This window comes from Cydia amplana, chromosome 12 (assembly GCF_948474715.1).
Source record: "Cydia amplana chromosome 12, ilCydAmpl1.1, whole genome shotgun sequence".
NCBI lineage: Eukaryota > Metazoa > Arthropoda > Insecta > Lepidoptera > Tortricidae > Cydia > Cydia amplana.
Window position 1 is genome coordinate 1,016,820 of NC_086080.1, and position 13,492 is coordinate 1,030,311.

Below are 13,492 nucleotides of genomic sequence, written 5' to 3' on the forward strand. Positions count from 1 at the left end.
GATCGCTTTTTAGCAATAAGACCGCCTGGTGTTGACCTCTGCTTGTGTTTCTGTTTTCTTTTTGTATTGTTTTCTTTTATTGAGGTGTGCATTAAAGACTATTTGTATAGTATTGTTGGTAAGTTTAAAATAGGATTTTCACGCCACATTATATTTATTGCCTCATTTCCACATCGGAAATGAGGCAATAAATATAATGGTCTAAATCTAAGATATCAATTAGATTTCACAATGTAGGTTTGAATTGGCCTCTAGAAAATAGTTCATAGTTGTACAACTGGTGTTGCGAACGCAACCTTTATATTTGTATAAAATCTCAATACCTATATTCCTAATGCAGTAGCTAAACGCGGCCGTCGGGCTCGGCTAGTATTCGGAAGCTTTTTCTTCAGCACCAATAGGAGCGCTCCACATACTTTGTATCGCGGCCAATTAGAGGCACCTAAATTTAAACCACCTTTTGTACTGATCAAATGAAATCACTCTCTTATCAGCCTTCATACAATAACTACACCACTTCTACATTTAACCGTTTTGGCAAGAACCCTTGTAAACCAGTATCTTTGGAAGATTATATGTATAAGTTCACTAAGAATTGAAGCTTTTTATTTGAGTCGTCGAGCTCCTGACCTGCACGACGGCTACAACTGGACATAGGTACAGTTCAACAATCTTTTAGTAGTAGGTACCTACTTACTTTTCTTTCCACTCATTAATTGGTTGACACTCAAAAACTTTTATTTCAGGGCATCAAGTTAGTTAGGTCATTTATAGTAGTGCTTTTAATCCTTTTAAAATTTTGAATGGCTGTATATAGGTCCAGAAACTTATCGTGTAAGGCGCTTTGAAACGTTAATATAAATGCCTTTGAATTTATTATGTTAAATTTTTGTCCCTTTATGTTTTGTGTTTTAAATTACACTCTGTATACTTAAGATGAGTATAATAAATAAGGTGTGAAAGTAATTTAACGCCACCGCAGATATTTTTTCTGAAAATAGCTCTGACATAAATCCTTATTATACCTCTTCCCACGTTCTTCTTGTTATATTTAATGTCGAAATTGTAGATATATTCCATGTCCCTAAATGTTAGGAAACGGAAAACGCAAATTAGGTATTTCGTATTTATATTATAAATACGAACGTTTGTATATTTTGATTAAAGGTACTGTTCGGATTCAAACTACACCAGTGGTATCACTGCAGCACTGCAGTATTGCAGCGCGACATTACTGTAGTCTAGACTCTAGATTACTGCTATAAATGTCAACAATCCGAATAGAAATGCTGCTGCAGTCTGAATCTGAACGGTACATTAATGAACACTAGCTGCTATTTCAGCGTTAACCTACTTAGCGCCCTTGCACCATCCCAATAACCCGGGGTTAAACGGTTAAACCCTTAACCCAGTGCCAAATTGTACTGGAAATCATGGTAACTCCAGGTTTAACCGGTTAACCTCGGGTTAGTGAATGGTGCAAGTGGCCCTTAAGTACTTGCCTACCTAGAAAATACACTCGAATGCTTCACGTTCTTGCCACTTAGAAAATAAAATATTTATGAAGTCTCTTTTTTTCAGACTAGCAATATAACGGAACGACTGGCAACGGCTACGAAGACATATTGGGCCCGATTCGGATTTTGTAATAGATGTCTATTAGACATCGCCAAGATACGATAACGATATGTTTAAGATCTAACCTGTCAAATTTGACATTTCCGCGATTCTGGTGATACTTTTGTTGTAAAACAAATGGAAGTCCCTTTCTAAATAAAGCTATCAAAAAGTGACATCCGCTTGTATTACAATTTTACAAGCTTTTGAGAAACGGGCCCTGGGAGCGCGATTCTGATTTCACAGCTTATTAGAAATTTTAACTGGTTTTGATACTGAAAATGGAATGTATGAATGAAATGGAATGAAATAAGTGCGTGAGATGCGCGCCAATCACTAGAACGATCGTCAAGGTATACCAGTACAAAGTTTCAGCTCAGTACAAAATAGTCATGCATACATTCATACGTACATATATCGAAAGCTAATTTATTTGAATTGCAGAGACATTTTCATCAGCGAACTATGCAACAACATCGAAGAATCTGGAGAAAATGAGGACTTGCTAGAAATAATCAAATATTCAATTTACCAGATGAGAGAAGGTGAAGATGACGACACGGTACAAAAAATTGAATCCATATACGATTTCTTGGGCCAAGAATATGTGGATTCTTTTATAAAACCGTTTTTCTCAGGGATGCCAAGCAAACCAAATAGTTTAAGAAAAAACGAGTTAACGGAAAAACCGATATTAACTTGTACGTTTAGGAAACGATTTTATCTGCCCTCAGATATTTATTTTAACCAAACAACCCTTCACCCAAGTGTTTCAAAATCTCGAGACCTTAGAATAAAAGAATAAATTTATAATTTGATACTGGACCCGGATATCGATTATATTTTAGGTTATAAACTGAAATAGATATCATATATTAAAGAAAAAATGACGAAGCCCTCCAGTGGTGAAGGCCGGCTTCGAACCCGCGTCCTTAGCAATCCGGGCTAACGCCTTGAACGCCTAGGCCACCCCGCCACAGTGGAACCGGTCCCAATTTCTCGACTATACAACCGTAGGTGAGAACGTAAGGTCCGATCGCTGTAACTCGCTCCAACCTATGGTTATCGCTGCCGCCGTCGCAAGTCGCTCAATGTCGTGGCCCAGCAGTTAAGTCTAAACGCAACGTCTGTTTATTCAAGTACCCTCCTAATCCTAATAAGCATTCCAATTTAGTAACGATATGCAAATCTCCTGGGGACAAGTGCTTGTGGTCTAGATTAATTAGCATATATGGGATTGCAATAACATGATACACAACTAGTTCTGCTCAAAAGGTCTTAAGCGCTGAACACTCCGTATGGCGATACGCCATTTTGTCACTAGCATTTCATCAAACTTCCTTGTTGTGAAAGGTCGTAAGTGATATTATTTCGTAGGGAGATACGACGTTCTGCTTTCATTGAAGTGAGCCGGTCTTTGTGAGCTGTCGGCCATGATTTAGGATTTAGGACAGATGTTGAGCCAGATGGTGACTATAATAATGACAGATAGTATAGTTGTACTCTAAAGGATAAGAACTGGCGGTCTAGCATGAGTTGCGTTCTAGCGCGCGACTTCAAGTATGAAGTCAGTCAGCGTTCCCGCGCTCGATTGCTATGGCCAATCTTTGAGCTAGAAAGCTGCCTGCGCGAGGGTCACCTGTAGCCTCCCTTAGGCCCACTTGCACCATCTCACTAACCCGGGGTTAAGCGGTTAAACCGTTAACCTACTGTCGTATTCGAACTTCAAGATATTCACAAGAGACGACACGTACTAGATCCATTCTAGATACGTTATAGTTTAGATATCAACTAGTTCTCTTTTGCAGCGCAATTCGGGCAACCAATGTCACTTTTACGTTAGATCATAGAGAAATATAGTAAGATAAGAGTGCTCACTCCATACATCAGTTCAGACTATTAATTTCAGTGTCTACATCTAGCATCGAGTAGCGGAACTATCAGTACTGCTACTTGACAATAGATGTAGCAGTACTGATAGTTCCGCTACTCGATGCTAGATGCTAATAGTCTTTTTGGTACTAAAACTGATGTATGGAGTGAGCACTCTATGTATTTTTTTCTCTATGGTTAGATAGAGTTAGATATCTATTAGATGTGAATTGGATCTCTAAGTCATATCCTGTGGAAGTCATTCAAGAGTATCTCCAGAATCGCGCAAATGTCAAATTTGACAGGTTAGATCTTAAACATGTCGTTATCGTATCTTGGTGATGTCTAAAAGATATCTAATACATGTCTATTTCAAAATCCGAATCGGGCCCTTGTCAAATTGTATGGGTAACCATGGCAACTCCTCGTTTAATCGGTTAACCCCAGGTGAGAGGCGTTTGCTGAGCGCATTTTATTGTTTGTTTTCTATTTAAACAACAGCTACATTGGAAGCGACCCAGACAAATCTGAGTCAACTAGCGTTACTCAGCCTGAACTGGAACTGAAAAGTCCGTAAGACCGGCTAAGTCGCGTGTCGTAGACTCACGTTATCCCGGGTCGTAGATCACCACGGACTAGATTAAGCATTTTATAGACTTGTTATCCTTTACGGATTTACGTGCCTGGGTAGAAACGTAGAAAAAATGTTTCAAAATGACGAAAAAAATGCCAGGAAATCTAGGCGAAATAATGTATTTTGGTATAAATAATTTACTGACCGATTTAACTAAATTGTGTGGAAGAGATCGCTCTTTAGCTATCAGACCGCCTGTTGGCTGCCTCTATCTTTGTTTTTTTTTTCCTTAACCCTTTTCCACATACGAAGCCATATCTGGGCGGATATGATATTGAACTATTAAAGTTCAAATTTCAAGAAATATTTTTACTTACATGCAGTAAGGGGTTAAGTTGTACAGAGGTGAGCCAGTAAAGAATCGGTCAGCGCCAGCGTCGAACGAGCGGTTCGTTGCCAAAGCGCAAGACTATAAATTAGCAATACTCTATCTAGTAGTAGGTAATAGTGATCTGCACTGGGGATTTACCCCAAATTATCCACTTTCAGCAAATAGGACAACTTTCCCGGGTTAGTTCCGATTCAATTGTTTAGAGATTGTGTGAGACTTTAACTCTAGCACATTTAGGCCAATTCAAACTTAAAGTCACCAAAATGATATAACTGCGAAAATACATGTACGGCAAGTACGTGCGAAATACAGGATAGCCGAATCACATCACATTTTGAGCATCGGCGTCTAGTCTAGTCAGCGCTATAGAAAATGGCGTTGCTGCGCAGTTGCGCCAACGTTGCGTCGAGCAGCATCCATCATAGAGGTGACTAGACACCGACGTTAACCCGTGCAAAGCCGGGGCGGGTCGCTAGTGGATAATAAAACAGGTTACAAACCTTTTAATCCTAAACTTTCTCAGTTGTTTTAAGTAATACCCCAAAGATTAAAGCCGAAGTAAACAGAAGCCACTTAAAGTAAGAAAGAGACAATATTGATGGAGATCTAATTCATTTAGTGAGCCAGGCGTTGGCCGGGCGGTGTTGTTGTGAAAGTGAGGCTGAGTCGAGTCTTTTAGTTTGCCAAATAACTATCCGACCACAAAGAACCATGGCCCACCTGGAAGACGCGCTGAATAGCTCAGGGCGCGTAGCCAACGTGCCTATAGTTAACGCTCAGTAGCGTATTGTAACAGATAGTCGTCTTTCTCTAATTACTCTTCCCCACTAAAGTGACAGTTGCGTTTCGTTCGCTACGGAGCGTTAACGATTGCATGTTGGCTACGCACCCAGGTCTCAGGGTGGCCGTTGTAACTAAATATATATATATGTTTGGATAAGGACCGCTTCGTGGTCACTCTACTCAATGTACTTGGAACCAGGGATGTAACGGATGTGGTTTTATCGGAACCGAAAGCGGAACCAGATGTTTTAAATTTAGTTTATCGGAACCAGAAACGAAATCGGAACCGAAATCGGAACCGGAACCAGAACCGGAGCCTGACTCAGTACTATCAGTAGGTATACATTACACAACACAACACATACGAATAGGTACTTTAAATTCGAAAACACGGATAAACCAGAACATCTAATTACTGCAGCACGTGGCAAGCGGGGCTATGAGCGAATGACTGGTATAAACCTGTTTGTTTTTGATGTACGCCGCTCATGTCCCGCTGCCGCGCTAAGCATTGACATCCGATATAACTTCCGTTTCAAAAGTAACGGAACCGGAACAGAAACGGATGTGTAATACCAAACGGAAGTTCCGACTTAACGGAAACGGAGCTCTGTAACATCCCTGCTTGGAACTCAACTTTGGGGGAACCTTGGGGACCTTTCTCTTTTAATCCAATGAAGGCGTAAGTAGAGTGACAGAGAAATAATCTATTTTTGCGGTTTGGTGGCTTGACGTTTCATTTCTAAGTTCATTTTGGACGACTGCAATGGTCTGGCCTAGTGAGTAGTGACCCTGCCTGTGAAGCCGCGGTCCTGGGTTCGAATCCCTGTAAGAGCATTCATTTGTGTGATGAGCACAGATATTTGTTCCTGAGTCTTAGGTGTTTTCTATGTATTTGTATATTTTGTCTGAGTACCCACAACACAAGCCTTCTTGAGGTTACTGTGGGACTTAGTCAATCTGTGTAAGAATGTCCTATAAAAAAAAATCTTTCCAAAGTCATGAGGATGCGACAAAGAGCAGATTAAACTGGTTCATCTAAGCCTACGACTCACCGAGCTAACCTGTTAGAATGAGACCTCTGAATAATGCATCTTATTCACTCTGCGATCTTTCGTATTCGGCGTAAGACCGGTCCGTTGAGTTCTTATCTTGTATTTACATCATGAAAATAGTTATACAGGACGCACTTGTGCGGTGAAACGGGATGTTTCAGGTAGAATAATCAAGATAAGTATCGAAATAACAAGGTCGCGGTGCCGTGCGGTAGTCTGTTACGGCTTAGTGTAAGGCCTGAGTGGACGCTCGGAGCGGAGCGTTCGGCGGGGCGAGCAGCGTGGCGTCGGGCTCACAAGTGATTTGAGCAGCGTGCACTAAGGCCGCTCCTATACGCTTGCATTTGTTTAACATGCACGCCGCACGCCCCGCCCCGCTGCACGCCCAACTCGAGCGTCCACTCAGCCTTACACTTTAATCGGTCAGAGACCACAGAGCAACATATAGACCTACGTGCATATGCATAAAGTTCAGTTTCAGTTTTGACACTTCGGTGACGTGGCGTCAACGTGACAGCTTTTGTATTTGACACGGCGTCGAAAAGGTTAAAGCAGACGGTTTTCTGACGGGTTGTTACATCATGGGTCGTAGTCATTGATATAGAATAAAGAACTGGATACCCAATCAGCCGCAAAAAATGGCCCCACAAAAGTAACGTTGAAACAGATCACGCGTTACTTTTTCGTTTAGTCTTGTTTGAAACGCTCAAATGTGAAGTTGTCAACAATTACGAAATGTGCCGTTAAAATATGTAAAAATAACAATGATAAAACAAGGAAAAAGGATGGAATGTATTTCTTTCGGTTAGTTCTTTGGATAGCATTACATAATGTATGTAATCTGGTGGTAATTTTATCGTTTTGAATAAATGAATTTGTTAGTACCAAAGAAGGGATGTCAAGGAACAAAAATCTAATGAGTCGATGTGAGGTCAATATTTATTTTTATTTTTATATGGAATTCGTAAGTATTATGTTTAAATTCAAGATTTCCAAGAAAACCTATGCGACGTGCAAAGTGGACTGCTATTTAATTATAGCAAGAGATAGGGGTGATGCAGTTTTAAACAAAGCAAAACGGCACTTGTGTGATCGGCCCATTTCCCTGTTTCCGACAACCAATAAGGGCTTATATCGACTAACTGTAAATGCTAAACATGTCTGAACACAGTGACAACCACAGGATTTTTTTGGGTTATTTCCACCAACTCGCTTTGGTGGTAACTAGTGGGAATTATTTTTCCCAGTAGTTACCAGTGGTAAAAGGTGGGAAAAAAAATCCTAGTAGTTACCACTGATATCAACTTGGTGGTAACTAGTGGGAACAACCCGATTTTTTTTATAAAGTATGGACTTTATAAAAAAATATCCAATCAGTACCTAAATGTCCCCGTGCACCCGTGCGATGAGTAAATGTATTACTGAATCGCGATTAGAAAGGGATTGAGATAGCTGTCAATCCATATTGATTTTGACGTAAGTGTATGGAAATCTGTTATTTCTAATCCCTTTCTGATCGCGGCATGATAATAGACACAGTTATTTTATTTAATAACTTGAATTTATTTCAAGGAAATTAGTATTTAACTTTAAACTCCCGATTAAATTAAATTTGTTTTATTTATTACTTCAATTGGTTTTTCTGTACAGTAATACCTATTCAAGTGTACCAAAGTGACTCCATTCGTTCATTATTCTCGTTTGACGTTGCTTGACGTAAATACGTTACGTTTAGTGCCATCGGACTAAATTTTTTAACAGTGTTGGTACTTATGTATGCAAATTTGACACTTAATGCTTACGACATTAAGCTCTTTTTTCTACTCCAGCACTTAAATGTGTCAATTAAATGACTGACAGTGATATCTAAAGCAATGTCATTTGAATGCTTTGTCTATAGGCTCATAAGATGACTGCTAGCAGTCATCTTATGAGTATAATACAACTGCTTTATTTTTTTTAAAGATACAAGTTCCGATCATCTTGATTGAAAGAGGTATGTTTTCATTTACAATAATAACTCTTTTTTTTTTAAATAATAACTCTCTTTTTTTTAATAATAACTCTTTTTTTTTTTTTTTTTTTTTTTTTTGCTGCAGCTGTCATAGAAAAAGTAATGTATGCAACAGCTCATAATTGGTTCTTAAAATTCTCGGGTCTTTTTTTACAAAACTCGACTACGTCTCGTTTTGTAACTTCGACCCTTGAATTTTAAGAACCCTTATTATATCACTGTTGCATAAACTACTATTCTGTACGAAACATTTATCTTGACTCAAAATTTACGTAAGCGTTTTTATCATCAATGCAAATGGTGCGAAACGTCATTGGGATCCACATTTCTTGACGTTTTTGTTCTGCTTTCTGTGTCTATTTCTTTTATATTAAGTCAGTGGTCGTAGTAGAAAAGGTGTATCAGGAAGGAAATATTTAAGCACCATATCGGAAGTAACTAGGGTTTGCTCGCGGGAAATACCGGTACCGAAAGTACCGGGAATTCCCGGGATTTAGAGCCAAGCAAAGAACCGGGATTTCAAAATTAAAATCCCGGTACTCCCGGGATTTTCGGGACTAAAATTTCCGGTATCTGCTTGCTGGTTGACTGCTTTCTGTTACTTAGCATGAAATATCATGTTTTATATAAAGAAAATAAATATATTTTATCAATCTAAGGCTGATGCCGCTGATGGTAATACTTTTACGGCTGACCACTACATTAAAATAAATAAAATAAAAAGTCAATGGGTTTGACAATGCCGACAATATAAAATTGCGTAATTTGATACTTTAAGGGCATAAATGTTTGAACGATAAATAATTTTATACGAACAATTACTTATTTCATATTTGTATACTATCTAGAAGCAAAAATAGAGACAATTTTGTAATTAATAAAATACTACTTTTAATTCAAATTCAAACACGGTATAAGAAACTCACATATGATAATGATATTTTAAACGAATTAATAATTCTGGCTGAATAATTTCTTGATTTGTCGTATTGATAGTTCTGTTATTATATGTTCGAATTCGAAGGTCCACAGCCCATTTTGAACGCATGCGAAAATTATCAATTTTTTTTAACCTTTTTCACAAAACGTCTTGCATATTTAAAAAAAAGCGGCCAAGTGCGAGTCGGACTCGCCCATGAAGGATTCCGTATTTAGACGATTTATGACGTATTCAAAAAAAACTACTTACTAGATCTCGTTCAAACCAATTTTCGGTGGAAGTTTACATGGTAATGTACATCATATATTTTTTTTTAGTTTTATCATTCTGTTATTTTAGAAGTTACAGGGGGGCGGGGACACACATTTTACCACTTTGGAAGTGTCTCTCGCGCAAACTATTCAGTTTAGAAAAAAAATGATATTAGAAACCTCAATATCATTTTTGAAGACCTATCCATAGATACCCCACACGTATGGGTTTGATGAAAAAAAAATTTTGAGTTTCAGTTCTAAGTATGGGGAACCCCAAAAATTTATTGTTTTTTTTTTCTATTTATGTGTGAAAATCTTAATGCGGTTCACAGAATACATCTACTTACCAAGTTTCAACAGTATAGTTCTTATAGTTTCGGAGAAAAGTGACTGTGACATACGGACGGACAGACGGACAGACAGACAGACATGACGAATCTATAAGGGTTCCGTTTTTTGCCACTTGGCTACGGAACCCTAAAAATGATGATATTACTGAGCCACAATTCAGTTTTTGCCAATCAACAAAGATAGTAAAATATCATGTAGTTTAGGAAAAAAAAAATATAAATGATTGTGTGACTTAAAGACACATATTATGGTACAAAAGAAGTGTGTACCTTCACTGTGCTACTTTTTTATTGTTTAAAGAAAGATTCGTGGTCGTTTTACGCTTTTTTTTACTAAAAATTGATGTGAAAACTGATTTTTGAGGGCAGTCCCGAAAGTACTGAAAATACCGGGAAATCCCGGTTCCATTTTTGCCCGGTACCGAAAATCCCGGTTCTTTTAAACAGTACCGGTTCTGCAATCCCTAGAAGTAACGCAGAAAAAGTGAGAATTTATAATTCATTAACAAGCGTACGTATCAAAATAACAATTTCCAACATATTGTACAAAGGTGGCTCGGTTATAAGTTATACAAACATTATGCATTATCCAACAGTGCGACATTCAATTTTACATGTAAATATCTGCTTGTTTATTCAGGGTGCCCGTACCGATCCTAACTCGCGATACCAGGTTGGTGGAACTACGAATTTAATACTTTAAAATGGAGAAACTAGGCATTTGTTTAGGTATATTATGTATTTATCTATATATCTGGCTACAACTATAGTTCGTTTTTTTTAAGATTAGAAAGAACTTGAAAGAAGGTAAGCGATTTTGACATGTCTTTTAATTGAAAAACACTTTTTTATAATCAATAACTATTACTTATGAAAGCAGAAGACTATAAAAGATCGTATTAGATTCATAATTGTTGCACATTTACCGTAACTTATTTTTAAAATGTGTTTTTCAATTAAAAGACACATCAAGATTGTTTACCTTATTTCTAATGTGAAAAAAAACGTAGTAAGTATAGTATAGTGTTGGTAGCAACTTTTTTGTTTTGAACTTTCTGCATATATCTTTTGTTTTTTTTTTACGTTGTTCAAATAAATACTTAGCTTAGTTATATTTATAAATAGCATAGTTGATTTTATCCCGGTTGACCTAAAACTAATTTTAATAATAGGTTATAAATTTGATCGGATTTTTATAGAATGACCTTTCAATGTCAAAACCAATTCATAATCATAACCTGTTATTATATACAATCATAATACCTACGCTTCAGGGATATATTATCTATATGTTTTTACAATATCGTATCCATAATCGCCTATACAACAAGCATGCTAACAATGTCCCATTGTTTCACGACAGTGAAGCCTTATTTAAAACCAAATTATTATCTGTTGGCAACCTCAGCTAGCCCGTCTAACTCAAGGTGAGTTACGTTGTGTGGAAAATTTATTGTTAACATTAAGTTATTAATTAGTATTTCATAGGTAAGTATCTACTTATTGTAATTTATACTTAGTTAGTATTTTTTCTGAGTGTTAACTTACAGTTTAAATTAAACATTATAATACGTAATGCATGCTGTGATTGCTTCTAAGTGGGGGATCAATAATAAATGTCCCTCTTAGTATGTTACTTATACTTAGTATGTAATTTTTTTTTACAAGCTAAAAAATTGATTTATTAGAAATACTTATCATTAAAGTACTTACACACAATAATTAGACACAATCATCAAAAATACTTAAAACTAAGAAATATAACAAATCATAATAATATAAAGAAATAATATAATAGAAAGGCTTGGAAATGTAATTTTATAACACCTCTATGTAAAACCCTTTTTATGTGCAAATAAATTTAATGATTATGATTATGATTATACTAGAAATAACCTTAACTATAAATACAACTAAACCTACACATAAAAACTAATCAAACAACCTACCCCGCATCGCCCCCGATGCAAAGGTGCCCATCACGCTTGCTGCGTTTCCGCGTTGAACCGCGATGGACAACCTCTGCGCCAGGAACGACCCGGTATGTAAATTGTATCTTCTGTTGATGATCCTAATAAACAAATAATAATTAGAAATACCGTCTTCACAATTTCACGACTCCATCGTTTGTATGTTTTACGTATAATTGAATCAGATCCAGATAGTCCTATCCGTGAATACTAACTGTTTCTGTATTGACGAAATATATTCGCATATGTAAAGTAATGTTATTGCCGTGTTCACCTGCTGATATCGGACGTAATATGCATGTCGGCGGCAGATCGTAAAATCGGGCATATCGAGATATTCCTAGGCATATCATGAAACGCCGCCATTTCATGATCTGACTAAGATTAACCCAGGCGTATCACGATCTGCCTTATAAAAGAGGCGGCAGATCGGTCAGACCAATGTATTCGTTGATATTCCTAGCTTCATACCGGGCACATCGTAAAATAATTGATGAGATATTCCTAGGCATATCATGAAACGCCGCCATTTCATGATCTGACTAAAATTAACTCAGGCATATCACGATCTGTCTTATAAAAGATTCGGCAGATCGATGGAAGCAATGTATTCGTCGAATTCCTAGCTTCATTCATACCGATCGCATCGTAAAATAATTGCATTTTTTGCCACTGGTGGCGCTGCATTCCATATGGCGTATAATACAAGTTTACGTTCCTTTTGAGCCTTGAGGTTTGCTCGATATGGCTGGTGGTCGCTAGGCAGATCATGAAATGCCGGCGTTTCATGATCTGCCTAGGAATAGCACGCATTGAGGTTTGCACGATATGGCTGATGGTCGCGCTAGGCAGATCATGAAATGCCGGCGTTTCATGATCTGCCTAGGAATATCACCCCTTGAGGTTTGCACGATATGGTTGGTGGTCGCTAGGCAGATCATGAAATACCGGCGTTTTATGATCTGCCTAGGAATATCACCCCTTGAGCTTTGCACGATATGGCTGGTCGTCGCTAGGCAGATCATGAAATGCCGGCGTTTCATGATCTGCCTAGGAATATCACCCCTTGAGGTTTGCACGATATGACTGGTCGTCGCTAGGCAAATCATGAAATTCCGGCGTTTCATGATCTGCCTAGGAATATCACCCCTTGAGGTTTGCACGATATGGCTGGTCGTCGCTAGGCAGATCATGAAATGCCGGCGTTTCATGATCTGCCTAGGAATATCACCCCTTGAGGTTTGTACGATATGGCTGGTCGTCGCTAGGCAGATCATGAAATGCCGGCGTTTCATGATCTGCCTAGGAATATCACCCCCTTCAGTTTGCTCGATATGGCTGATGGTCGCACTAGGCAGATCATGAAATGCCGGCGTTTCATGATATGCCTAGGAATATCACACCCTACTTATTTGATATGCCTAAACGTCGCTAGGCAAATCGTCAAACGTTGATGTTTGAACGATATGGCTGGTAGTCGCTAGTCAGATCATGAAATGGCGGCGTTTCATGGTATGCCTAGGAATATCTCGATATGGCCGATTTTACGATCTGCCTCCGACATGCATATTAATTGTGTTCTTATGCCTAATGGGGGTTAGTGGATAGTCATATTAGTCAGGGAGAGTTTGTATACCTGGTTTTATCTCATAAACAAACGTTGCTTATATAC

At 38.0% G+C, this 13,492-nt stretch overlaps 1 long non-coding RNA gene across 2 annotated transcripts in view; it reads left to right on the top strand.

The window, feature by feature from the left end:
• The window catches only part of LOC134652870 (uncharacterized), a 330,529-nt gene that overhangs the window by 87,625 nt on the left and 229,412 nt on the right, over positions 1–13,492 (top strand). The window contains exon 2 of one of the 2 annotated variants that reach the window (XR_010097217.1): positions 9,462–9,744. This is a non-coding gene — a long non-coding RNA (uncharacterized LOC134652870). Of the gene's footprint in view, positions 1–9,461; positions 9,749–13,492 lie in introns of those variants that run through there. The other variant, XR_010097218.1, reaches the window with a different exon arrangement.